Here is a 25,135-nt window from a genome sequence, read left to right as displayed (position 1 = left end):
TCCCAGGCCCATGCCCACCCATCACTGGGCCAAGAGACCCTGCCCAGACCAGTACCCCTTGCCTCCTGCCAGAAGGAGAGACGTCTCAGGGCAGGGAGCAGGCCCCAAATTCTTTAGGGGCATGTCTTGCCAGATTAGGGGACAAATTTACTTCTTTTTCCTTCTTCTAGTGAAAATGGAATTAAAACAAAGCAAAATAAAACTTCCTTCCTGAATCTAGTTAAAGGCACTAACATTTCCCCTTTGATCTTTCCATTTCTTCTACTTATATACTCAATTGTTTATTGTTTCTTCCCCAAAAAAGGCTTAAAGTGGCCTATTGAAATTTACAGTATACACTAGAATTTCAAAATGAAGACGTCAAAGAAAGGAAAAAGACTATATAGTGGGGGAAATGGTAGTGCAGAAAATGCATGCCATGAGTACCTATGCAAATACCGTAGGCAGAATCAGGGCCTGAGCCTCCAAACAGCCAAAGAAAAAAGAAAATGAACAGTTACAAGACTCAGTACCCACAGGGCATTCATTCATTCATTCGTTCATTCAAATGTCCAATAAATATGCATTGGGCATCTACTATGTGCAAGATACTATACTATGACAGAGATACAGCAGCAAACAGAAAAAGCATGGTCTCCATCCTTATGGATCTTTCTGCTATCAGTCTGGGAGAAAAAAATGTTACCAAAGAACAAACTATTTAACTAGAAACTGATAAAAGAAAAAAAGGAAGTATTATGAAAGTTTATGTTAGGAACTGGACTGAGTACAGGAGGGGAGTGGGTGCTGGATAGGGAAGACAACTCTGAAGAAGTGACGCTTGACCTCATAGCTGAAGGATAAGTGAGGGTCAAACCCAACAAGGATGGAATGGCACATTCAAGGTAGAGGGAAGGCCATGTGTGAAGAACTGAGGCAAAATGGAGTCTGGTGCTCCAGAGCAACTGAAAGACCAAAACATAAAAGCAAATACTGTACGGTGATCAGAGAGAACTTCCTCTTGTGGGCCTTAGAAAGAGATGCCGGCCAGCTGCAGTGGCTCAAGCCTGTAATCCCAGCACTTTGGGAGGCTGAGGCGGGCGGATCATGAGGTCAAGAGATCAAGACCATCCTGGTCAACATGGTGAAACCAGTCTCTACTAAAAATACAAAAAAAAAAAAAAAAAAATTAGCTGGGCGTGGTGGCGCATGCCTGTAGTCCCAGCTACTCGGGAGGCTGAGGCAGGAGAAGCACTTGAACCTGGGAGGCGGAGGTTAGTGAGCTGAGATCACGCCACTGGACTCCAGCCTGGTGACAGAGCAAGACTCCATGTCAAATAAAAAAAAGAAAAAAATACAGACACTGTATGATGTTGAAGACTGTATATTCTACATTTCTATACTAAGTAACTGTAAATCTTGTATGGCTGTTTCTTACAACATAAGCCAATGCCAAATGATGGCATAAATTAAATGTAGAGCTCAATAAAAACAATTATAAGGGGCACCAAGATGATGTAAGGCCCAAGATAACCCAGGAGACCCCAGACTCAAAAGGGATCAGATTCCAAAGACTTACTCACTCCAAAGGAGTGTCAGCTGGATGCAAATGGCACCAGAGTCTACAGCCACACCCCGCCCAAGCATTATGGGCATTTTCTCTCATTGCACATGAACATTCAACACAATAGTTATCATAACTGTACATAACATCTGTTCCCCCTGCTAGGTTGTAAGTTCCATAAAGGCAGACACCACATCTGCTTTATTCACTGCTACATTACCAGCATAACACCTGGCACTCAATATTTGCTGAATAACAATGTATAGAAAAATGAATGAATCACAAATTTTCAGACACTCTTTCATCAATATTTTTTTCTCACACCCATGTGTTTGCTAAGAACTGGGTGGCAGAGAGCTGGAGGATGTGGTTTCTGAGGCAGATACTCTGTACTGCCAGTTAAAGATAGATCCATATGCTTTGAAATCTGCCAAGAAAAAGGTAGGGTTGTCACTTTTTTACAAAATGTGGAATCACAATCAGGACACTTCGCTGAACAGATAAGTGACCATCCTATCTCATACAATTAATGTCTAACTCATAAATTCTACTTTTTTTTTTTTTTTTTTAATAGAGACAGAGTCTTGCCCTGTCCCCTGGGCTGAAGTGCAGTGGTGCAATCGTGGCTCATTGCAGTCTCTAACTCCTGGGCTCAAGTGATCCATTCACATCAGCCTCCCAAACAGCTAGGACTACAGGTGCATGTGACACCCTGCCTGGCTAACTTTTCAATTTTTTTTTAGAGATGAGGGTCTTGCCATATTGCCCTAGCTGGTTTCAAACTCCTGGCCTCAAGTGATCCTCCTGCTTTGACCTCCCAAAATGTTGGGATTACAGGCACAAGTCAACATGCCTGGCCAATTCTACTTCTTTATCAGCATTTCTCACATTTATCTCCTCTCATTGAGAAGACTGACTCCTCCAAACCCCTGCTTTTGCAAACAGCTTTATTGAGGTATAATTCACACACCACGAAATTTACTCATATATGTGTGCAATTCAATAATTTTTAGAAAATTTACAGAGCTCCATAACCATCATCACAATCCAACTTAGAACACTCTCATCACTCCAGAAAGATCCCTCATGTCCATTCAGTCATTCTCTGCCCCTACCTCCAGCCCCAGGACCCAACAAGTTACTCTGTCTATAGATTTGCTTTTCTGGACATCTGCCTATCATCTTTTGCTGGGACTGCTCTTATTGCCCCCAAAACACACCTCTGCCTCCAGCATAGCCCATTTCCATCCATCCTTTCTACTGATTTCTCCAAAAAGTATAACAGATTGTGTCTCTGCTCTTCAATAAAACCCTTCAGAGGCTTCCTGTGGCCTGTAAGATAAAGTTCAAGCTCTGACATTCTAAGCCTTTACCATTTGCCTCATTTACCACCTCGAGTTCCAGATACGCAAAATTACTTATATTTCCCAAGAGATGTGTGCCTTCATGTCTTCAGACATTGGACATATTGTCTTCTCTGCAGGTTTGCATTAAAAAAAAAAACAAAAACTCCCACTTTTCCACTAAGACCAACTCAATTGACCCCTTTTTCCTGAAGATGTCTCTGATCAATTCTGCTCACTTACTTCTTTAGGCCATCACTGCACTTCTATTATGGCATTCATTATCCTGCATTATAATCCTTGTTTGCTTTTCTTCTTCTTTCATTAAACTGAAAGTTCCCTGAAGACAAAGATTGTCTATTCATTTTGAGGCTTTGATGACTAATGACTGACACATACAAAGTGGTCAACATGTTTATTCAACTAAGAAATAAGCTAGTAAGTATTCTTGCTTTCCTTCAAAGGTGGTGTTATCTGAGTGATATTTTACAAGTTGGGGGTAAAATCCATTCTGGATATTGACTCTCATCAGTTCCAATCAGTCCTGAAGTGTGCTTGTCCTGTGAAGGTTCAGGGGTCCAAACCTGGCCTCACCCTAGGAAAATGAGTGCTCACACACAGAGTATCCGCACAGGAGGAATAAGAAAAGCATCCTAAGAGTTTCTAGGTGAGAGATCACATTCCCCTGAAGAAGACTGGGAATGGAATTCTGAGGAGCTGACTGCCCAGATGAGCAACAGTAAAAACAAGCATCTCAAATTTTTACTGCAGTTGACAAGTATTTTTCCAATTGCAATTTATCTTCTTTGTACTCATAAGCAGTCTGGATATAAAGTCTCTTTTAAACTTTTCAAATTACATGTACAGAAAAAAGGCTAAAAGTTAACTAAACGACTAAAACTAAGATAAAAGAGACTAAATCTTAATGTGGTTGTCTCTGGGTGGCAGAATTATAGTAATGCTTATTCTCTGCATTTTTGTAAACTTTATATAGCAAACATGTATTACTTGTATCATTTGAAGGGACAAAAAGTTCAAAAAAGAACTTCTGAATTCAGCTCTAGGATTTTAACCTCCAACTCACTGGTACCAATGCCAAAGGATGAAAGGTTCTTGAATGCCTTCATTATGCACGGTACATGCTGAAATGCTGTTGAGTTTTTCTCTTTAATTACTGAGGTCATCCTTGTAGTTCATGGTACTTAAATATTCTCCAACAATATCAGTCTAAATGGACTGGGCTTTCCTCGCCCTTCTTTACTTCTCCCTCCTTCTCACAAATATTATCAAGTGGCTATTACGCGCCAGGCCCATGGAGCCAAATTAGAGATAGCCTTTGCCTTCAAGCCAAGGAAGACAGACCACTTCATAAACACTTAAGATAAAACTAAAGTGATAAGGGGGAGCATCAAACAGGTGACAGTCTACTGGAAAGAGTCAAAGTCTTTGCAAATATTATTTCCAATGGTAGTAGAATGCTCCTACAATCATACATTTTTAAACTTCAGAAGAGGCAAGTGAGAGAGTAGATATTTTCAGAGGAAGTTAGTGACATATTCACGTTTTGTGTAAGTTTTTAAATGAAATCTGCTGTGAGCATTAAAGGTTTGATGAATTTTGTTTTGATGAATTTTGCTTTGACTTCAGAAACAGTTTGGCCATTCATTATTTGTGATTTATTCTAAAGGATGTAAGATTATTTTAGTTATAAACCACTTTGACAGCCAACGGGAAAACTTAGTATTCAACAAACTGAGAAGTTTGCTTTGCAAGAAACAGAGCAAGAATATCCCGACTTCTCCCTCTCAGGCTAGCAAATATGTCATTTTTACTTCAGTCATCCCAGGCTCCAGCTGTTCCTGGCTCCCAGGCCAGAGGCAGCCATGTGGCATGCCATACAAGTGACCAAACAGAATTCCAGACCGAAATACAGCACAGCCTTGCTGCACATGACTTTGTTCAATGAGGAAACCTAGAATTTACTGGCAATCTTTTATTATAGTCAGATGTTTCCTGTGTCTGGTTTCTGAAGTGGAATAAAAGGAATCTAAAGGGAGTATGAAGAAGAATGGGGCTCAGTCTTTCTGGCTGTTGGACAAATTTCCAGAGCACAAATTATGCAGCGAATGAGCTACCTTTTGGGGTATACTTATCTTCAGCCAACTACCATGTGTAAGCCTGAGAGATGTAAAAATGAACTAAAAGAAAATTGTTCCCTCAAGTAGCTCGCAACCTAACAGCTAAAATAAAAATACATATAAAGCTAAACACAAGACACAGCCATGGGAAAAACAGTAACAAGGGAGATTTCACTGTTTATCAATTTAACAAATGTTTACTGAGAAACTACTACACACTAGGCTTAAAAATACAGTAGTGAGTAAAACAAAAATGTTCTTATTCTCAAGGAATTTTTGTTTTAGTCAGGGAGATACAAAACAACCAAACAAATGAAATGAACAAAATAACTGAACAGTGATAAGTGGTACGAAGAATATTAAAGCATGTAACAGAGACCAAGGGTAGAGGTACAGGCAGTGTTAGTTAGACAGGGTGTTTCAGGAAGGCTTCTCTGAGGAGGTGGCACCCAGGCTGAGACCTGGAGACAGAAGCCAGCTAAGAAAAGATCAAGAGAAAGAGTTCCAGGCAGAAGGAAAAGCAAGCGCAGCAGTCCTGCTACATCTAAAGAAGAGGTCAGAAGGTCAGTGTTGCTGGAGCACAGAGCACAGAAAACAGGAGGTGGGAAAACGAGGCCAGAGAGGAAGACAGGAGCCGCATCTGCAGGAGGGTGTACAGGCCGCAGAAAGATGTCTGTGTTCTATTTCATTAGCAATGAGAAGCCCTGCTTAAAACCCCAGGAGTAACAGGGTTGGATTTATATTTTTAAATATAAACTTTGGCGACTATGTGGGAACTAAATTGATTATTCTGGCAACAGAGTAAAAGGTAGATTAGGGGAGAGAGACTGAAGACAGGGAGATCAATAAGGAAGAGACTCATGCAACTCTCTGGGTGAGAAGTGATGGTGGCCTGAACCGGGTCGATGGCAATGGGAATAGAGAAAAAAGGAGAAAAGACAAAAAAAAAAAAAAAAGCTTAAAAGGGAAAACTTCAGGATGTAGTGACTGATGAGACATGAGTGAGACAGGAAGGGAAGAGGATGATATCCAGCTTGGGCTTGGGCAAACGGATGCTGACTGTTGCTTGACGGAAAGTAGGCTGCATCCAAACCACGTGACCCTTCCTCCCCTCTGGCCACTGACAACTGGTCCATGGGCTCAAGGGAAGGTAATCCATAGACGCATCATCCACCTATGAGGCAGATAGGGTCTCTCTTTTGGGGATTTAAATTGGGAAGTACAGAGAGTTGGGGGATTTGGTAGGAGACACAAGCAGACAAAGAAGTGCAGAGGCTTGGATGCTGTAGGCTGCATTAGATGCTGGGCCCTAGGGCCCACATTAGTGGCAGAGCATCAGAGCCAAGAGTCACAACCCTGCTGTTGAGGGCAGCAAGACAACTTTAGATTCAGAATGTTCTCCCTGTTCCAGTCTCTGTGACAACCAGCTATCCCATGGATCATCTTTCCACAAGGCCTTGGGGTTTGATTTTTCTGCAGTTCCCAGAAGGCCTTGCCTATAGTTGATACACTTCAAGTATCTTGCTATATTGGAGCTGTCTGCGGTCTGAGTGTGCTCACCTCACCTTCCAGGCCTCGTGCTGCAACACCCTGGGGCCTCTGCCTTCTGGATGGCTGCGTGAGGTGAACCTGCCACCAGGCTGGATCTGAGCCAAACATGTCTCATCCACAGAGTCTGAAGCTCAGAAGCAGAGGCTCCACTTGGACCATGGCTCTCAACTTTGTTCTCCAACCTAGCTTTATGAAAGAGCACTTAACTTTGGAGGTTCAGCAGTCTGTTAACAGAACTGGTACCTCAATGTTCATGTTGCCACCTGTTTCTTGTTTTTTAGTCTCTCCACTGTTTAGATCCTGGAGGGATCTAACCCCTAGTCTTAGCCCCTCAATTTCTTCCCTCCCAATCCCAATCCCAAACAAAACCTGAGAAAATGAGATTCCTGCAGACACACAGAGAAAAGAAAAGTCTGAGGAGAAAAAAATATCATTAATTTAGGAGGATGTGATAATATGGACAAGAAAACAGTGAAATAAGCAGAGACAGGAGCAGCAGGACAGAGAAAGCCAAAGGAGGTGAGAATTGATCACAAGGAGTATCCCAATGTGGAAAAGAGGCGGAAGAAGCTGATGGCTGAAAATATAGCACAGAATTATTCACTGGGGGCGGGGGCATCTGTAACTTCAGTGGGAATAATTTCTGTACCACAATCCGATGCAAAGACTCAGTTGTGACTGGAAGCTGTTGATGCAGTACGCTTATGTCAAGAAATTTCTCCTTCGATTTCATTAATTTAACTTACCAAATATATAAAGAGTTCTTGCTAAGCTCAAGAGAATGTTATGAAAAGATCAGACATGGTCTCTGACATCAAAGAGCTTTTGAACCATCAGAGAGATAACAGAGAGATTCAAATAACGATATCACAAGTCTCTAGAGAAGTTGCTATGGGAGTTTATTTTTACTTACTTATTTATTATTTTGAGATGGAGTCTCGCTCTGTTGCCCAGGTTGAAGTACAGTGGTGCAATCTTGGCTCACTGCAACCTCTGCCTCCCAGGTTCAAGCGATTCTCCTGCCTCAGCCTCCCGAGTAGTTGGGACTACAGGCATGTGCCACCACGCCTGGCTAATTTTTGTATTTTTAGTAGAGATGGGGTTTCACCATGTTGGCCAGGCTGGTCTCGAACTCCTGACCTCAAATGATCCAGCCGCCTCAGCCTCCCAAAGTGCTGGGATTACAGACATGAGCCACTGTGCCCGGCCTGTAGGAGTTTAGATCCAAGGAGAATTTTTGGCTGGGAGAAACTGGGAAGATATGGAAGACACAGTACTTAAGCTGCTATGAGATGACCTTATAGGACAGGCGGTACTAGTAGTGTGGGAACAGCTATGGAAAGGCACTGAAGCATGGAAAGTGAGGGGTGTGTGGTTTCAGGAAGGTAAAATCATATCTAACTGATTTAGTAGGGTTTCTTTAAGGAGGTAAAAATGCATGTGACTGAAAGGGAACCAGTCAATACAATCTATTTAGACTTTCATAAAAAGGCTTTGACACATCAAAGACTATTTTTAAAAAGTGAGTCACCATGAAATTGAGGAAGAAACTGTTATGTCATGCCAATAGACAAAAGGCACCTGGCTACGGATCAGAGGCAGGACACCCCCTAGGGCAACAGTGCTCACAGGGAGATCAGGAAGTCTGGGAGTAGCTGGAATTCTACCAGCTGCTGCCCTCTAAGGGGAGGGGGGGTGAAAAGGTGACAGTTCTTACAAACCCCTGTGTGTACGACTCAAGCAGGTGGAATGAAAATGGAACTAGGCATGTGCTGCTGAAACTGAGAGTAAGATGGTATGGATAAGCTTTGGAGCTCAGGGGCATAGGAAAAGTTTTAGTACAGCTGCTCTAGAAACAGGAAAGGAAGCTGATAAAGGAAATGGAAAAGGCAATATTGCCAAGTACTAAATAGGGCACAGTCTGAAACTGGGAGAGGAGTGTGGTTCGCCTTTCTATCGAGTCTCAAATGAAAGACAGCCCAATCAGAGACAGATGGGCAGACCTGGTCAGAGCTTGGTATCAGTGGGACATTTTCAGGAGGACAAGGGGGTAAAGGCATGGAGGCTGCTACTGAAAGAAGCCAGCCTGGGTGAATAGGAATGGAAGGGAAGTCAGCCAGGGCTGAGCACTGGAAGAACAGGGAGAGCAGAAAGCCAGCAACCCAGAAGAGGTCGAGGGCAGGGACCTGCAGGTGGCATGGACCTGTGCAGCACAGCAGACAAGGTATGCGTTTGAACCAGGCCACCATGGTGCTAATCCGGGCTCCGCTGTTTTTTCCACTACGTAACTTTGGGCAAACTACTTAATCTTGCTGAGCCTTAATTTCCTCATCTGTAAAAAGAGTAATACAAAGATCAAAATCTCTTATTTGAGCCCCCTCAAACTAGATAGTATTAGAAGCTCAAAGTGTTCAGATTTTAGGGAAGCAGTATACTGCACAAACCATATATTATTTAACATCCCCCTATGAGGTTTGGGGCAGCATCCTGTAATTAAATGTTAATATTTCTTCTATGAAATGAATCTTTACGCTAGAAGGAACTATAAATACATTCATACCATTTCAGGTCAGATTTTACTGCCAAATGAATTCTGACACTTACCTTTTAAAAAAAATGTTTAAAGATGTTTCAAGTTCATATGTGCCATATTGGTGGACCATTAATAGAACCCACCTCATAAGGCCATGTCACGAGGATTAGATGACCAAATTAACATTAAGCAGTGAACACAGTGCCTGGCATGTAGTTACGTCCTCAATACATGCTGCTGTTAGTGTTTTTCTCATCAGCATCATCACTGTTGATGACAGTGTGGCTGAAGTAAAAGGGGGACTGATAAGTGGGGAGGAATATAGAGAGGGAGAAACACAGTGAAAATAAGGCAGAAAAGCAGACCAGATGGGGTTTTGAATACCAAGTTAGGAGTTTGGATTTTATTGAGTAGAAGCAGACAGAGCAGAGAAAAAGACTATAAATTTTTCAGAAAATCAATGATATCAACAGATTTTTGCTTCAGAAAAACCATTCTAGTGGCAGTGTGAAAGAGCGCAAGGAGGCTAAGACCTAGCAGGAGAGCTTTGTGGTAAGCCAGGTGACAGATGATGAGGGTCTCACATGAGGCTGTGGGGGGTGGGATGAAATTCAAAGGGAGAACGGACAGGATTGGGAAACTGATCGGGTGTGGGATGGTGAGGACTAAGAGAAAATACTATCACAGAATATAAGGGAGTAGAAATATTCCAGAAATAGATGGGCAGTAATAATGTTAAATGTAGCAAAAGAAAGAAGAAGATAAGGTGTGGAAAGCATTCTCTGGGTTTGGCAATTAGGATGCTACTGGCAATCTCAGGAAGAGCAGGCTCAGTTGACTCCGTGAGAATGGAAGCCACACGTTATCAAATGTCATAGAGCAGCCAGTAAAATACAGACTGAAAAAATAGGGGTTGAATTCACTAACAAGGAGGTTTTCAATGACCTCTGACATTCATTGCAGTTTGACTTAATGAAGTATTATGGGTAACCTGCAAACCGCAGTGGTTTGGTATAGGGATGGGAGAGTAAGGAATAGATTGTCCAGTAGATTGGTTTTCTCTATGAAATGGGAGGTGATCACTGGCTGTGGGCATTGGGAGGGAAGGAACTAGTTTTCCAGTTTGAAATAGGAGATTTCAATTGGGGCTGAACGACTTTCTCTGTAAGTGGACAGTAAATATGTTAGGCGTTGTGGGCCATAGCCTGTCACATATCCTTCTGTGCTTTTGTTCTGTTTTGCTCAGCAACCCTTTAAAAATGTAAAAATTTGTTTGTTTGTTTGTTTGTTTTGTTTTCTTTTTTGAGACAGCCTTGCTCTGCCACCCAGGCTGGAGTGCAGCATCGTGATCTCAGCTCACTGCAACCTCTGCCTCCTGGGTTCAAGTGATTCTCGTGCCTCAGCCTCCCTAGTAGCTGGGATTGCAGGTGTGTGCCACCACGCCCGGCTAATTTTTTGTGTTTTTAGTAGAGTGGGGGTTTCACCATGTTGCCCAGGCTGGTTTCAAATTCCTGGACTCAAATGATCTGCCTGCCTCCCAAAGTCTCCTAAAATGCTGGGATTACAGGCATGAGCCACTGCACCTGGCCTAAAAACACAAAAATCATTTTTAAGCCAGACCACACAAAAATAAGCTGTTGGATAGATCTGGCATAGGAACCAGAGTTTGCTGACCTGATTTAGATTACTCCCCTTTCAAATCTCCCCAAGTGACAGAAACGACTGCATGTTCATTGTAAAGCAGAAGCACCCAGGACAAAGACAGAAGAGACACAAAACTGGAAACCAAGTAGACAAGTGGAAGTCAGCAAAACTCAGGAAAGCTGAATCCTGTGCTGGTAGTGGGAAAAGTTGAACTGAACGTGAAATATATCACAGAACTCCCCAAAGACTCAATCACTGGCAGCATCAGGTACCACTAGTAGAGGGAATGAAGATGATACTGAAAACAAGATTCCCGGTTTCTAAACATGCGCAGGCAGCCAAGATCATGAGGCATTAGAGGAAAGTATTTTATATAAAGACAGGAGACCAAAACAAATGAAATCTAAATGCAACATTGAAAAACTGAAGAGATAAAGGGGGATGAAAACTCAGGAAAAAAAAATCATTAAACTCCTCAGAGAGAAGACATTTTACTCATGAAACAGGTAGAGGATATCATAAAAAATATATTTGGTGAACAAAAAGAAAAAAGTTACCCTGGAAAATGAAACACATAATAGCAGAAATAAAAAGGGCTGGAAAAGGAACTGGAAAAGTTAAGGAAATTTCTCACAATATAGAACAAAAAGATAGAGATGGAAAACGATTAAGAAAATATTTTTAAAAGATTAAAGGACAAGTCCAGAAAACATGACTTCTGAATATGGGAGTTCTAGAAAGAAAGAATAAGGGGAAAAAATGAAAAGGCAAAAATGCTGAAAAGAATAACTCAATAAAGTTGTCCCCGAACTAAAGGTTTTGAGTTTTTTGTGCTTAAAAGGGTCCTCTGAGTGTCCAGCACAGTATGAAAATAGCTCTCCATCAAGGTACATTATCGTGAAATTTCAAATTTCTAGAGAGAACAACAAACAGATTTTATATAAATAATTAAAAATCAGAACAGCATTAAGACTCCTCAAGCAGAACACCAAAAGCCTAGAATACAATGGGGACAGTATCCTCAAAATACTGAGGAAAAATGATTTCCAACCTAGAATTCCATACGCAGCCAGACTATCAATTAAGTGTGAAATCAGAATAAAGACATTTTCAGGTATGTTCTCAAAAAATTACTTCTCATGTATCCTTTCTCAGGAAATTAGTACAAGATGTGTTCCATTAAATGAAGAAGTAAAAAAATATGGGGCCCAGGAAATGAGATATACCACAAGAGGATGGTGACAGGGACTTCAAGACCACAGATGTTTGGCTACACAGAGAGCAAACCACCCAAGGAGAGCATGCAGAGGCTCCCAAAGAGAGTTCTTCAAGAAAATGAAGCTGACAGACAATCTAACATGTCTGAATATATGGAGAACGATTTATACAACTGGAGAAGAGTTTAGGGTTGAATTAGTGACAAATACACAGAAAACTAAGGAAAGTAAAAAGCAAGACTTTTACTGACTTCAGGAAAAACAAAACATGCAGTGAAAAACTAGTAATCATGGTATCTATGAATAGTGTTTCTATGGTCATGGTATATAGATTCAATATTGCTCTAACTATATTAGGAGAACTGGAGGATAGATTGCATGGCTATGGTAGAGGAGTGGTGAGTGTGACAGAGTATTAAATATTCATCTTCCATTGAAGAAAGTCAGTAGGTAATACTCAAAACAGAAAAATCAAGAACTGGCAACATACTCTTGTTATTAGAGATTCAGTGGTTAAAAACCAAACAAATTAGCTAAAAGTTAAAAATGAATGCCTCTTAGAGGTAGGAAGTCAACTAGTGGTGATAATGAGGAAGCGCTTTTTTTGTTGTTGGGAACAAGCCCTGTAAACTATGCATATGTATAATTTCAATAAGAACAAACACTAAAGTAACTTGCACAAGATTACTCAGCCTATAGGGATAGGACTGGGGCTTCAAATCTAGTTGATCTGGTTCCTTAATTATTACAGCATATCATATACCTACCAATAGGGCCAATGAAGAGTCTGTTAGAAATCTAGCTGGGCGCAGTGGCTCATACCTGTAATCCCAGCACTTTGGGAGGCGAAGGTGGGTGGATCACCTGAGGTCAGGAGTTCGAGACTAGCCTGGCCGACATGGTGAAACCCCATCTCTACCAAAAATACAAAAATTAGCCAGGCCTGGTGGCAGTCCCCTGTAATCCCAGCTACTCGGGAGGTTGAGGCAGGAGAATCACTTGAACTGGGAGGTGGAGGTTGCAGTAAGCCAAGATCATGCCATTGCACTCCAGCCTGGTTGCCAAGAGTGAAACTCCATCTCAAAAAAAAAAAAAAAAGAAAGAAATCTGGATGCCTCACATTTGATCATATCCTACTGAATATCTTACTAAATACTCATATTATTTTGTAATTGTTTTATTTGTCTAAATGTAATTGAAAAGAATTAATCTAGAATAAAAGATAAGTTTTAAAAAACCCCAAAAGTGTGGACCTTGTTTGGACCCAGATCCAAAGTGCCATGAAAAGGCTTATTTTTCCCATCAGCTTTTATTTGAAGTTCTGGGGTACATCTGCAGGATGTGCAGGTTTGTTAAATAGGTAAATATGTGCCACGGTGACTTGCTGCACAGACCAACGCATCACCCAGGTATTAAGCCCAGCATCCATTATTTATTCTTCCTGATGCTCTCCTTCCCCCTACCCGCTCCCAGCAGGCCCCAGTATGTGTTGTTCCTCACCATGTGTCCATGTGTTCTCATGGTTCAGCTCCCACTTATAAATGAGAACATGTGGTTTTTGGTTTTCTGTTCCTGCGTTAGCTTTCTGAGGATAATGGCTTCCAGCTCCAACCATGTCCCTGCAAAGGACATGATCTCATTCCTTTTTATGGCTGCATAGTATTCCAAGGTGTATATGTACCACATTTTCTTTATCCAGTCTATCATTGATGGGCATCTGGGTTGATTCTACGTCTTTGCTATTGTGAACAGTGTTGCAATGAACATATGAATGCATGTATCTCTATAATAGAATGATTTATATTTTTGGGTATATACCTAGTAATGGGATTGCTGGGTCAAACGGTATTTCTGCTTCCAGATCTTTAAGGAATTGCCACACTGTCTTCCACAATGGTTGAACTAATTTCTCCCATTCTGTAGGTTATCTGTTCACTCTGATGATAGTTTATTTTGCTGTGCAAAAGCTCTTTAATTAGATCCCATCTGTCAATTTTTACTTTTGTTGCCATTGCTTTTGGCATTTTCATCACGAAATCTTTGCCTGTGCCTATGTTCTGAATGGTATTGCCTAGATTTTCTTCTAGCATTTTTATAGTTTTGGGTTTTGCATTTAAGTCTTTAATCCATCTTGAGTTAATTTTTGTATAATGTGTAAGGAAGGGGTCCAGTTTCAATTTTCTGCATATGGCTAGCCAGTTCTTCCAGCACCATTCCCCATTGCTTGTTTTGTCAGGTTTGTCGAAGATCAGATGGTTGTAGGTGTGTGGTCTTATTTCTGAGTTCTTTATTGTGTTCCATTGGTCTCTGTGTCTGTTTTTGTACCAGTACCATGCTGTTTTGGTTACTGTAGCCTTAAAGTATAGTTTGAAGTTGGGTAGTATGATGCCTACAGCTTTGTTCTTTTTGCTTAGGATTGTCTTGGCTATATGAGCTCAAAAAGGCATTTTTAATAATTGGAGTTATCTGAATATGGAATGTGTACTGGAAGACATTAAGGAATTATTGTTAATGTGAGGTAATAACACATTGGCTTTTAAAAAAAGATCTTATGACTTAGACATGCGTAATTAAGTATTCATGGGTAAAATGACATGATGTCTGGGATTTGCTTTAAAAATCCGGGCGTGGTGGCTCACGCCTGTAATCCCAGCACTTTGGGAGGCCGAGGTGGGCGGATCACAAGGTCAGGAGATCGAGACCATGGTGAAACCCCATCTCTACTAAAAATAGAAAAAATTAGCCAGGCGCAGGGGCGGGCGCCTGTAGTCCCAGCTACTCGGGAGGCTGAGGCAGGAGAATGGCGTGAACCCGGGAGGCGGAGCTTGCAGTGAGCCGAGGTTGCGCCACTGCACTCCAGCCTGGGCGACAGAGCGAGACTCCGTCTCAAAAAAAAAAAAAAAAAAATCCAAATAATAAATAAGATATGAATCTCTCTGACAGCAGGACCTGTATAATACGCATGTGCCAGAAATGCTTAGACATGATGAGACTCTGAAGTCATTAGCCATATGACATTCCTCCTTTCACCTGGGAAAAGGTGAACTTGATACACTGTCCTTAAAAGAGCATGGTCCCATACCATTCTCAAGAGATTGCTTAGTTAAGCCAGAGAAGGGGCAAAAATGAAAGGTGCTCAACAAAGTCTTTATACTTTCTCATGAGAAATTTTGTATGCCTAGCAATTTATAACATTTCCATTAAAAAAGAGAGGACACAGCTTTCAGTGCCCCAACTGACAAATATGAAGTTGTAATGGGTTGTCATCATTGTTGATCATTATAAGTATTAAGAATGGAGGGCATAGGGAGGAAGGGAACCCTCACGTACTGCTGGTGGGAATGTAAAATGATGTAGAAGCTTTGGAAAGCAGTCTGGCAGTTCCTCAATAAGTTAAGAATAGAGTTACCATGTGACTCAGCAATTCCACCGCCAGATATACACCCAAGAGAAATGAAAACAGTATGTCTACACAAAAAACTTGTACACAAATGTTCAGTATTACTGATAATAAGAGTTTAACATGAAAGTAACCTAAATATCCATCAACTGATGAATGGATAAATAAAATGTGGTGTTATCCTATAAAGGAATATTATTTGGCCATAATAAGAAATGAGATAAATGTTATAATACGGACAAACCTTGAAACATTATCCTAAGTGCAAAAACCTATATAGCCAGTCACAAAAGACGACATATTATATGATTCTATTTATATGGAATGTCCAGGATATGCAAATCTATGGTGACAGAAAGTAGATCAGTGGCTGCCCTAGGGCTGAGGGAAAATGAGGCCTGATGGTAAATGGCTGCAGGATTTCTTTTCGGGGTAATGAAAACGTTTAAAATGAATTGTGGTGATGTTTGTAATTGTGGCGATGTTAGCACGACTCTGTGGATATACTAAAAACCACTGAATCTTGAACTTTAAGTAGGTAAATTGCATGGTGTGTAAACCATATTTCAAGAAAACTATTACCTACAAGAAAGGAAGAAAAAGGAATAGAAGGCAGGTCACCTCACCTCCGGGGAAACATTGACCAGACTGTGGTCAATGGAGGCGGACCATGGACGAATCTCCTTCACCTGCCTCTTGTAAGATAGGGGGATCTTTACTGCTTAGGTTAAGGAAGGAAGATCAGTGAAAGTCATAATTATTTACTACTTAATATTATATTGAGGAGAAAATAAAAGGGATTTTTAAAAAAAGTTCTGGTTTGTGTCCTCGGTATTCTGAATCTTTTATTTGGTAACTATGCTGAACAAGGGTATGTACAAGAAGAAGGGAACTTCTCTAATCTTTGAATTAGAATTCTTGCATAACTACACTTTTGTGTCCCCCAAGCAGAAGCTGTAAACTGGAGGCTCACAGATGTATTAGGTTTAGCCCACAAAGTGTTTGCAAATGTCTGAATTTGTTAACATTTATAAGTCAGGAGATTTCACATAAAAATTCAGATTTCCGGCTGAGCGCGGTGGCTCACACTTGTAATCCCAGCACTTTGGGAGGCTGAGGCAGGTGTTCACCTGAGGTCAGGAGTTCAAGACCAGCCTGGCCAACATGGCGAAACCCCATCTCTACTAAAAATACAAACATTAGCCAGGCGTTGTGGTGGGCACCTATAATCCCAGCTATTCTACAGGCTGAGGCAGGAGAATCGCTTGAATCTGGGAGGCAGAGGTTGCGGTGAGCTGAGAGCATACCATTCCACTCCAGCCTGGGTGACAAGAGAGAGACTCAGTCTCAAAAAAAAAAAAAAAAAAAAAAAAAAAAATCAGATTTCCAGCTTCTCTTGAAAAATAGGGAGGTTCTGGCAATCAGGAAGAGCTTCTTTTATTCAGCAAGGGTAACAAATTATCTTCATAAATTGATATCCAAGGTACTCATGGATAAGTTAGCTGATTCTCACTCTTACACTAGGAAAGAGAATGTGCCAGAATCAGGGAGTCAGGGACTGGAAGTAACTAGGGGCTGAGGACGGAGTTGTGGGGTAAGCATCGTCAGAGCCAGACTCTGAGACAGCATCTCAGACTGGCATCTTTCTGGTATTCTCACGCTCCCTGCTTTTACTTACCACAGATGGAACTGAAGGTTTACCTGTGTTTAATGTTGGTTTCCCTGTCTAGATTGAAAACTTGAGGTGACACGTAATGTCTTTTCCATAATCCTTTTCACTTGGCACAGTACCTGACACACAGCAGACAATATGTATTTGCTGAGTGAGAAATTAATGAATGAACGAACAATGCTATAAAACAGGATCTGGAAACAGGTCATCTTTAAGAAACAAAAACCCTACCACTCACTTTTCCACATGAAAGGATGACCAAATTCTACATAGAACTACAACAGACTTTTACAAGTCTGTATTTTAGGACATCTACAGCCCTGGAGATGCTTGGCTCCACCTTCCGCAGAGGTGAGTCATCTATTTCTTCATATGGGGCTTGCCCACACTTGGCCTTGACTCCTCTCATCCTTTTTCTGGGCCCCTTTCCTAAAAACTCCAGTCCACGATCAGCAATGCAAAGGTCCTGAAGATCCCAGAGAGTGGAGCTCCCTCAGTGATCCATCCAACACCTTAACAGGCAGCAAAATGGCAGCCTTCCAGAAACAAATCATTGCAAAACTTTCCACAAAGCAGTAAGACAGAAAATAATTCATTTTTAAATTAAAATATAAGATATATAGTTCCATGTGCTCAGTGAAACAAGAGTAACAATAGCAAAAGATAAAACCAAGTTAGAACTGGAATCCAAAACTACTACTAACAGGGATTTATTATATATAAGAATAACAAGGAGTCAGTATTGTCATTATAGTCTATATTAAAATGTACCCAACTGCCCCCACAAGTGTCTTGTGTGTCTTTTTCTTGTATATATGTGTTGGAATAAATTTTACTCATTGCATTTGGCTATTCTGTCTCTTTTGCTTCTTATAATTAGAAACAGCCCACCCTCTCCATTTTTGTTTTCTCACATGACTGCCTTCTTTTGAAGAGTTCAGGACAGCGGGCTTGTAGCGTGTCCTGTATATTGAACCCACCTGATTTTTTAAATGATCAAATTCAGTTTAAACACCTTGGTACAGACACTATGTAGGTGATATGTATTTCTTACTGCATCACATCAGAAGGCACATGACAGACTGTCGCACTACTGGTGATGTTAAATTGGATCATTTGGTTAAGGTGTTGAACCACAGAACAGTTTTGCCCTTGTGATTAGTAAGTTAATTATTAAATAATTAATGTAAGAATTAAGTCCATTGTCTTAGTGTGATAATGGTACCATAGCTATGAAGGAGAAAAACTTTGTTTTTTCAGGAGGGGCAAACTGAAATACTTGAGGAAGTATCAAAAACTCTATACCTTACTTTCAAATTGTACAGAAAAATGTCTATTATCTATCTATCTACCTGTCTATCATCTATCTATCTATCCATCTACAAAGATAGGACAATGTGGCAAATGTTAAAATGAAAACTGGAGAATCTAGTTAACAGGATCTTGATGCTCATCAGCTAAAAGGAAACAAACAAATAAATAAAAAGGATTAACAATGGGTCAGAGCTGGAAGCCCTGGGACCACAGCATGTAGTAAGCTCAGTAAGACAACACTAAGATGCCAAGGAAGGCTTGAGTTAGTATCCTTTCAGTCTTTAGAAAACAGTAACAAAAAATCACAGATAGGATGTCAATCAGGAGCCAAAATCATGCCCGCTGGAGTGAGGTGGGATGTGGCTCCCAAGATCCAGCTATCTCAGAAGGCATTAATTAACTAGAGTTACAACACTTAATACCCCTCATATCTTCCTTTCTCACTTCCACTTTCTCACTTATCAGAGCATTCAAAACTAACTAGGAAATTCATTAATATAGTGATTTTTCAAAAAAAATTTGAGAATTGGCCTGGTGCAGCAGCTCACGTCTGTAATCCCAGCACTTTGGGAGGCCGAGGCGGGCGGATCACGAAGTCAAGAGATCAAGACCATCCTGGCCAACATAGTGAAACCCCATCTCTACTAAAAATACAAAACAATCAGCTGGGCATGGTGGCGCGCACCTGTAATCTCAGCTACTCGGGAGGCTGAGACAGGAGAATTGCTTGAACCTGGGAGGCGGAGGTTGCAGTGAGCTGAGATCAGCCATTGTACTCCAGCCTGGTGACAGAGTAAGACTCTTTCATAAAGTACAGTACAGTGAAGTAAATAAAATAAAGTCAGCATCTGCCAAGGAAAAGTATTTCCTCATTTTATTAAACAACTCTACTGAATAAGAATTTTAAAACTTTCTCTAAAAAAAATCACTGCAAGGGATACCGGGCCATGGGATCGCTTGAGCCAGGAGTTTGAGGCTGCAGTGAGCTATGATCACACCACTGCACTCCAGCCTGGATGACAGAGTAAGAACCTGTCTCAAAAACAAAAACAAACCAAAAAATCACTGTAATAGGAAAGGGCACCAAAAGGAAAGCTACCAAGAGTGTAGCCGGAGAGAATAAGACGTAAGCAATGAGCTCATGAAGGAAGGCTGAGTCTGTCACAAGTGCTCTAGATTCCAGGAAATCTGCCCATCATGACAAAAAGCAAATATACATATAGGATTTAAAAAAGGACCACTGGCCGGAAGCAGTGGCTCATGCCTATAATCCCGGCACTTTGGGAGGCTGAGGCGGGTGGATCACCTGAGGTCAGGAGTTCCAGACCAGCCTGACCAACATGGAGAAACCCCATCTCTACTAAAAACCAAAATTAGCTGGGCGTGGTGGCACATGCCTGTAATCCCAGCTACTCGGGAGGCTGAGGCAGGAGAATCGCTTGAACCCAGGAGGCGGAGGTTGCGGTGAGTAGAGATCGCGCCATTGCACTCCAGCCTGGGCAACAAGAGTGAGACTCCATCTCAAAAAAAAAAAAAAAAAAGAAAAAGAAAAAAGAAAAAAGAAAAAAAAAGGACCACCTCTGCTGGATGTGCTCAGTTTCATGTCAGCTGACTTCTCATATTCCCCCTTATTTTTTCTTTTAACGTCCATGCTCCTGAAAGAGAGAAAAAAGATGACCCAACATCCAGGAGCACACACCTTTGAAATAGGCCATCTTCTGTAAAAAAACAAAGGGAGGTGTTCATCTGTCTAAGAAAGTTATTTTCCTCAAATTAACACTATAAGCATCACAACTATAACCACCATGAACTGGAGAGTACAGATACTACACACACACACACACACACACACACACACCCCTTTATTAAAACATTACAATCTGAGTTCTGGACTAAATTTTAGGTCATGGGTCAAAAGTGGTTTCCAAAAGAAGTCACCCAACAATCTCACTTATTTAAATATAATAATTTCCAAGAATCACTTTTATAGTACCTGGAAAATAAGTCTCTAATTCATGTTTTCTAAGCCAGCCATTCTATTTATAACAAATATATTCAGACACTCAATTTGAACATAAAATACATTCAGTTTTCATTTATATGTCAATAAGCATGTTTATTGCCCAAAGGGAAAGAGCCATGATAAAGTAGAGGATGAAAATGTCCAAGAGAAGGGGATAATTGATGAAGGACAAAAGAATTCCACTGGAAATAGCAACTACAGATGGAAGAGTGAAGCTCTGATTAAGGAAGGTAAGGCGTGCAAAGCACTTAAACTCAATCGATGATAGCTATCTTTGTTACTTTGGAAGATAAAGCTGTAAAGACAGTCAGAGATCAGAATATGAAGGGCCTATATAATGCCATGAGAGGACATTCTAGATTATCTGACAGAGATCAGGGCTCAGAGCTTTCTTCTGGCTCAGAGATCAAACTTCACCAGACATAATATCCTGGGTACTTGGCAAAGTACTTGGCATGCAGCAGGAATTCAGAAATGTTTGCTAAATTGAATAATTTCTTCTCTCTTCCAAGCAATAAGAAGCAAGGCAAGATTTTATTAGAAGCTTTGTTTCTAGAGTTAACAGTCAATCAACAACTATTCAAGTCTCATGTGCATTTGTAGTACTCTCAGCTATTTGGGGAGGCTGAGGCTGGAGGAATGCTTGAGCCCAGGAGTTCAAGACTAATCTGGGCAACACAGTGAGACTCCATTTCAAAAAAAAAGAAAAAAATAACAACTGTCCAAGCAATTTTCTTGCCTAGTCTTACCTCCAGGACAGCTTGCTTCTTTTTCTCCTTTAAATGTAGTCTTTGAAATGTCCTTTTTATCATCCCGTTTTTGTCAACAGTCCCACCTCGGCAAGTCATGATGAGATTGAACCTTCCCTCCCTCCTATGTTAGTGCTTTTAAAATCTGTTCTGTTTCTGTTCGTTAATTTACGCACACAGCTAAAAACCTGAGGTCGGTCCACTGGTATTCTCCCTTCTATTCCTTCCCCTACTCTTTCCCCTCTCCTCCCCTCCCCTCTCCTCTCCTCACTTCTCTCTATCTCCTCTCTCTCTCTCTCTCTCTCTCTCTCTCTCTCTCTCTCGTAGTTAGTCTTACAAAGACTTTTACTAGAAAATGTTCTGCTTGATTCCCTGAACCATGCTTCTCAGGACCCCAACATATTTCCATTTCAAAAATCTTTTGATTATGTGCTTTCAAGTTACAGTTTAAATTATTTACTCCATGGTTCAAGTTATAGTTTAAATTATTTACTCCCTGGGATGAAAGATTAAAGTTTCAGTCCTGGCCAGGCATGGTGGCTCACGCCTGTAATCCCAGCACTTTGGGAGGCCGAGTCGGGCGGATCACAAGGTCAGGAGATCGAGACTATCCTGGCTAACACGGTGAAACCCCGTCTCTACTAAAAATACAAAAAATTAGCCAGGTGTGGTGGCCGGCGCCTGTAGTCCCAGCTACTCAGGAGGCTGAGGCAGGAGAATGGCATGAACCCAGGAGGCGGAGCTTGCAGTGAGCTGAGATGGTGCTACTGCACTCCAGCCTGGGTGACAGAGCGAGACTCCGTCTCAAAAAAAATAAAAAGTTTCAGTCCCATATTGACAATTGAGCGAATCAGTGTAATTTTGTACTTGCTTCTTTATCTATAAAATTAGAAAAAGACCATTTGCCAGACTTTATTCTACTTCAAAGACCTGCTATATGAATAAAAATGAGAAAGAAAAAATAAAAACAGAACTACTATATAAAATACATCTTTTTATACCTAAATACAAGCTTGAACTAGTATTTTACAATGGGAATGATTTTATGCAAATATATAGTATATTACCTTTTTCTTATGTAGTTTCTCTAACGATTAATTACATGAGTTCTCAAGAGAGCAAAGGGAATATGTGAATGAAATAAGCTAAAACACTTGAATCATCTAGTCCAGCACCTTCACGGGGTAGGAACTGAATAAATGTTAGGCCCCTTTCCTTTGCTTTTCTTTTCTACCTTCCCTATTACCAGATAATATATTTAGTCAATATCTGTTGAAAAAAGAAACGAACACAGGAATCCAAGGCATGACAAGTCTTCTTCCCAAATGTCTCCCAAGCCCATGTCCTCCCCTCCCCATCCTATTACTTCTTCAGTTTAGATTTTCATCATGGGTTTTTCTTGCCTCAGTGCACCAGGCTAGGCATTCAGCTCAATATGAGAAAAAAAGTGGTTTGGGAATGTTCTTGTCTTGTTCCTGATCTTGAAGGGAAAACTTTCAAAATTTCACCCTTAAAATATTTGTTTGAGTTTTACGAACAGATACCCTTTTTCAGATGAAAGCTCTCTGCTAGTCCTAGTCTGCTAAGCATTTCTAGCATCAACACATGCTGAATTTTATTAAATGCTTTTTCTGTATCTACTGAAATGTTTTTCTTTTTAATCTATGAAACCCTGTTTAAACTATGAATGTGATTAATTACATTGATGGATTTCTCTAACGTTAAATCAACCATGTGTATTAGGATAAGCCCAACTACTAGATGGTGATATATCATCTTTTTTATATATTGTGGAATTTGCCAAATTTCTGTTCAGGATTTTTACATTTTTATTTTTAGGTAGCTTGGCCTTTAATCTTCCTTTCTTGAGTTTGACTTTCTTCAGTTTTGGTATCAAGGTTATGCTAGTCTCAAAAAAATGAGTAAGGAGTGTTCCACTTTTTCAGTTCTCTGGAACTGTTTGTAGCTGGAATTAATTATTCTTTTCAATCGGCTGAAGAAATCTCCAGTGAATCCCTCTGGGTTTGAAGTTCTCTGGGAAGAAAGATTTTGGATTATTGATTCCACTGGTTTAAAAAGTTTATAGGATTCTAAGGTTTTCCATGACGTCTTGAGTCAGTTTTAGTCGGATATTATTCTAGAAATGGATCTATTTTCACAAAATTCTCAGGACTTTTGGCATAAAATTGTTCACAATAGCCTCTTTTTATCTTTTTCTAGTCTATAGCTCCTATAGTGTGATCTCTTTTCCTATTTTGTTCACTGGCACTTGTGCTTCAATTTCTCTTCCCAGACCTCCTCCATAATCAGTCTTGCCAGAAGTCTGTCAGTTTTAATTTTGAAAACTTTATTTTTTATTTTTAGAGATGGGGTCTTGCCTGTTGCCCAGACTGGAATGCAGTAGTGCGATCATAGCTGACTGCAGCCTTGAACACCTGGGCTCAAGTGAGTCTCCTGTTTCAGCCACCTGGAGTAGCTAGGACTGCAGGCATGTACCACCACACCCAGCTGATTTTTTTAAATTTTTGGTAGAGACAGGCTCTTGCTGTGTTGTCCAGGCTGATCTCAAACTCCTGGCCTCAAGTGATCCTCAAATACTGGCCTTTCAAAGTGCTGGGATTAAAGGCGTGAGCCACTGCGTCCAGCATGTCAATTTTATTAATCTTTTTTTTTAAAAAAACTTGCTCCTCGGAAAAGTATATTAATCTTTCGAAAGAACAAATTTTTGACTTTGTTGATCCTTTGTATTTTTTTTTTCCATCAAACTATTATTTTCTGTTTTCCTTCTTTGGGTTTAATGTGCTGTACCTTTTCTAACTTCTTGAAATTGATGTTTAGATTACTAATTTTTTTCAACCTTTGGTTATTTTTCTAACATGCATTAAAGTCTACAAACTTCTCTCTATGCTTATAAGTTATAGTAGTATCATGTAAGTTTTGACAAGTTTTGGTATTTTCTTTTTTTTAATTATACTTTAAGTTCTGGGATACATGTGCAGAATGTGCAGGTTTGTTACATAGGTATACACATGCCATGGTGGTTTGCTGCACCCATCAACCCATCATCTACATTAGGTATTTCTCCTAATGCTATCCTTCCCCTAGCTTCCCACCCAAGTTTTGATAGTTTCAGTATCATTCAATTCAAAATATGTTCTACTTCCCATGATTTTTTCTTTGACCCAATGATTATTTATAAATTCATTTCTTAATATTCTAGTTATCTTTTTGTTATTCCTTTCTAGCTTAATTTCACTGTGGTCAGAGGATTGATTCTGCATGGGATCAATCCTCTGAAACTTGTTGAGACTTGCTTTATGTATGGTCTGTGGCTTCCCCTTCATTTACCTGATGAAGTCTAAACTGTTCACTCTGACATATAAAGAAGGCCCTTTGTGACCTGACTCATTACCTACCTGCCCAGGGAGTACCATCCCCCAGAGACTCTATATGCCAGCCACATCCATCTTCCCCTGGTTTTCACTCATGCCATGCCTTGTGCTCTTGTGTCTCTATCCATAATATTTCCTCTGCCTTTGTGCTCCTCCTAGCTCTCCCTACTCAGCTCAGATGTTACCTCCACCACAAGGCCTTTCCAAGCATCTGTCCATCCCTGAAACTCCTCAAGTGGTGAAGTGCTGTGGCTGTTGGTATCCCTATCTCTTTTCTTTCTCTCTCAATCTAGCCTCCACACAGCTGCCAAAGTGAGCCTTCTAAAATGCAAATCCGACCACATTTCTCTCTGGCTTAAAATCCTTTTCATCGGCTGCTTCCGCCTAACTCAGAATCCAGACTCTGCATTCCATACAAGACTCTTCCAGCCCTTTTCCAGGCCTCTCCACTTTATTCATGCTACTATCACTGCCTAGAATCCACTTCTCATCTTACTCATTCATCTTTCAAGTCCAGGCTTGAGAGTCACTTCCTCTTATTTTGCTGAGGGAATAAAGGAACACAACCTCCCATTTTCAATTCTAGGTGCTCAACAGAAATTTCAGAAGAAACCTC

At 40.6% G+C, this 25,135-nt stretch overlaps 1 protein-coding gene across 6 annotated transcripts in view; it reads right to left on the bottom strand.

Annotated features, from left to right (window-relative positions):
• Positions 1-25,135, bottom strand: part of ST3GAL3 (ST3 beta-galactoside alpha-2,3-sialyltransferase 3) — a 233,153-nt gene that overhangs the window by 141,594 nt on the left and 66,424 nt on the right. The window lies entirely within an intron of this gene.

This window comes from Macaca thibetana, chromosome 1, assembly GCF_024542745.1.
Source record: "Macaca thibetana thibetana isolate TM-01 chromosome 1, ASM2454274v1, whole genome shotgun sequence".
Classification (NCBI taxonomy): Eukaryota; Metazoa; Chordata; class Mammalia; order Primates; family Cercopithecidae; genus Macaca; species Macaca thibetana.
This window is presented reverse-complemented; position numbering and strand designations above follow the sequence as displayed.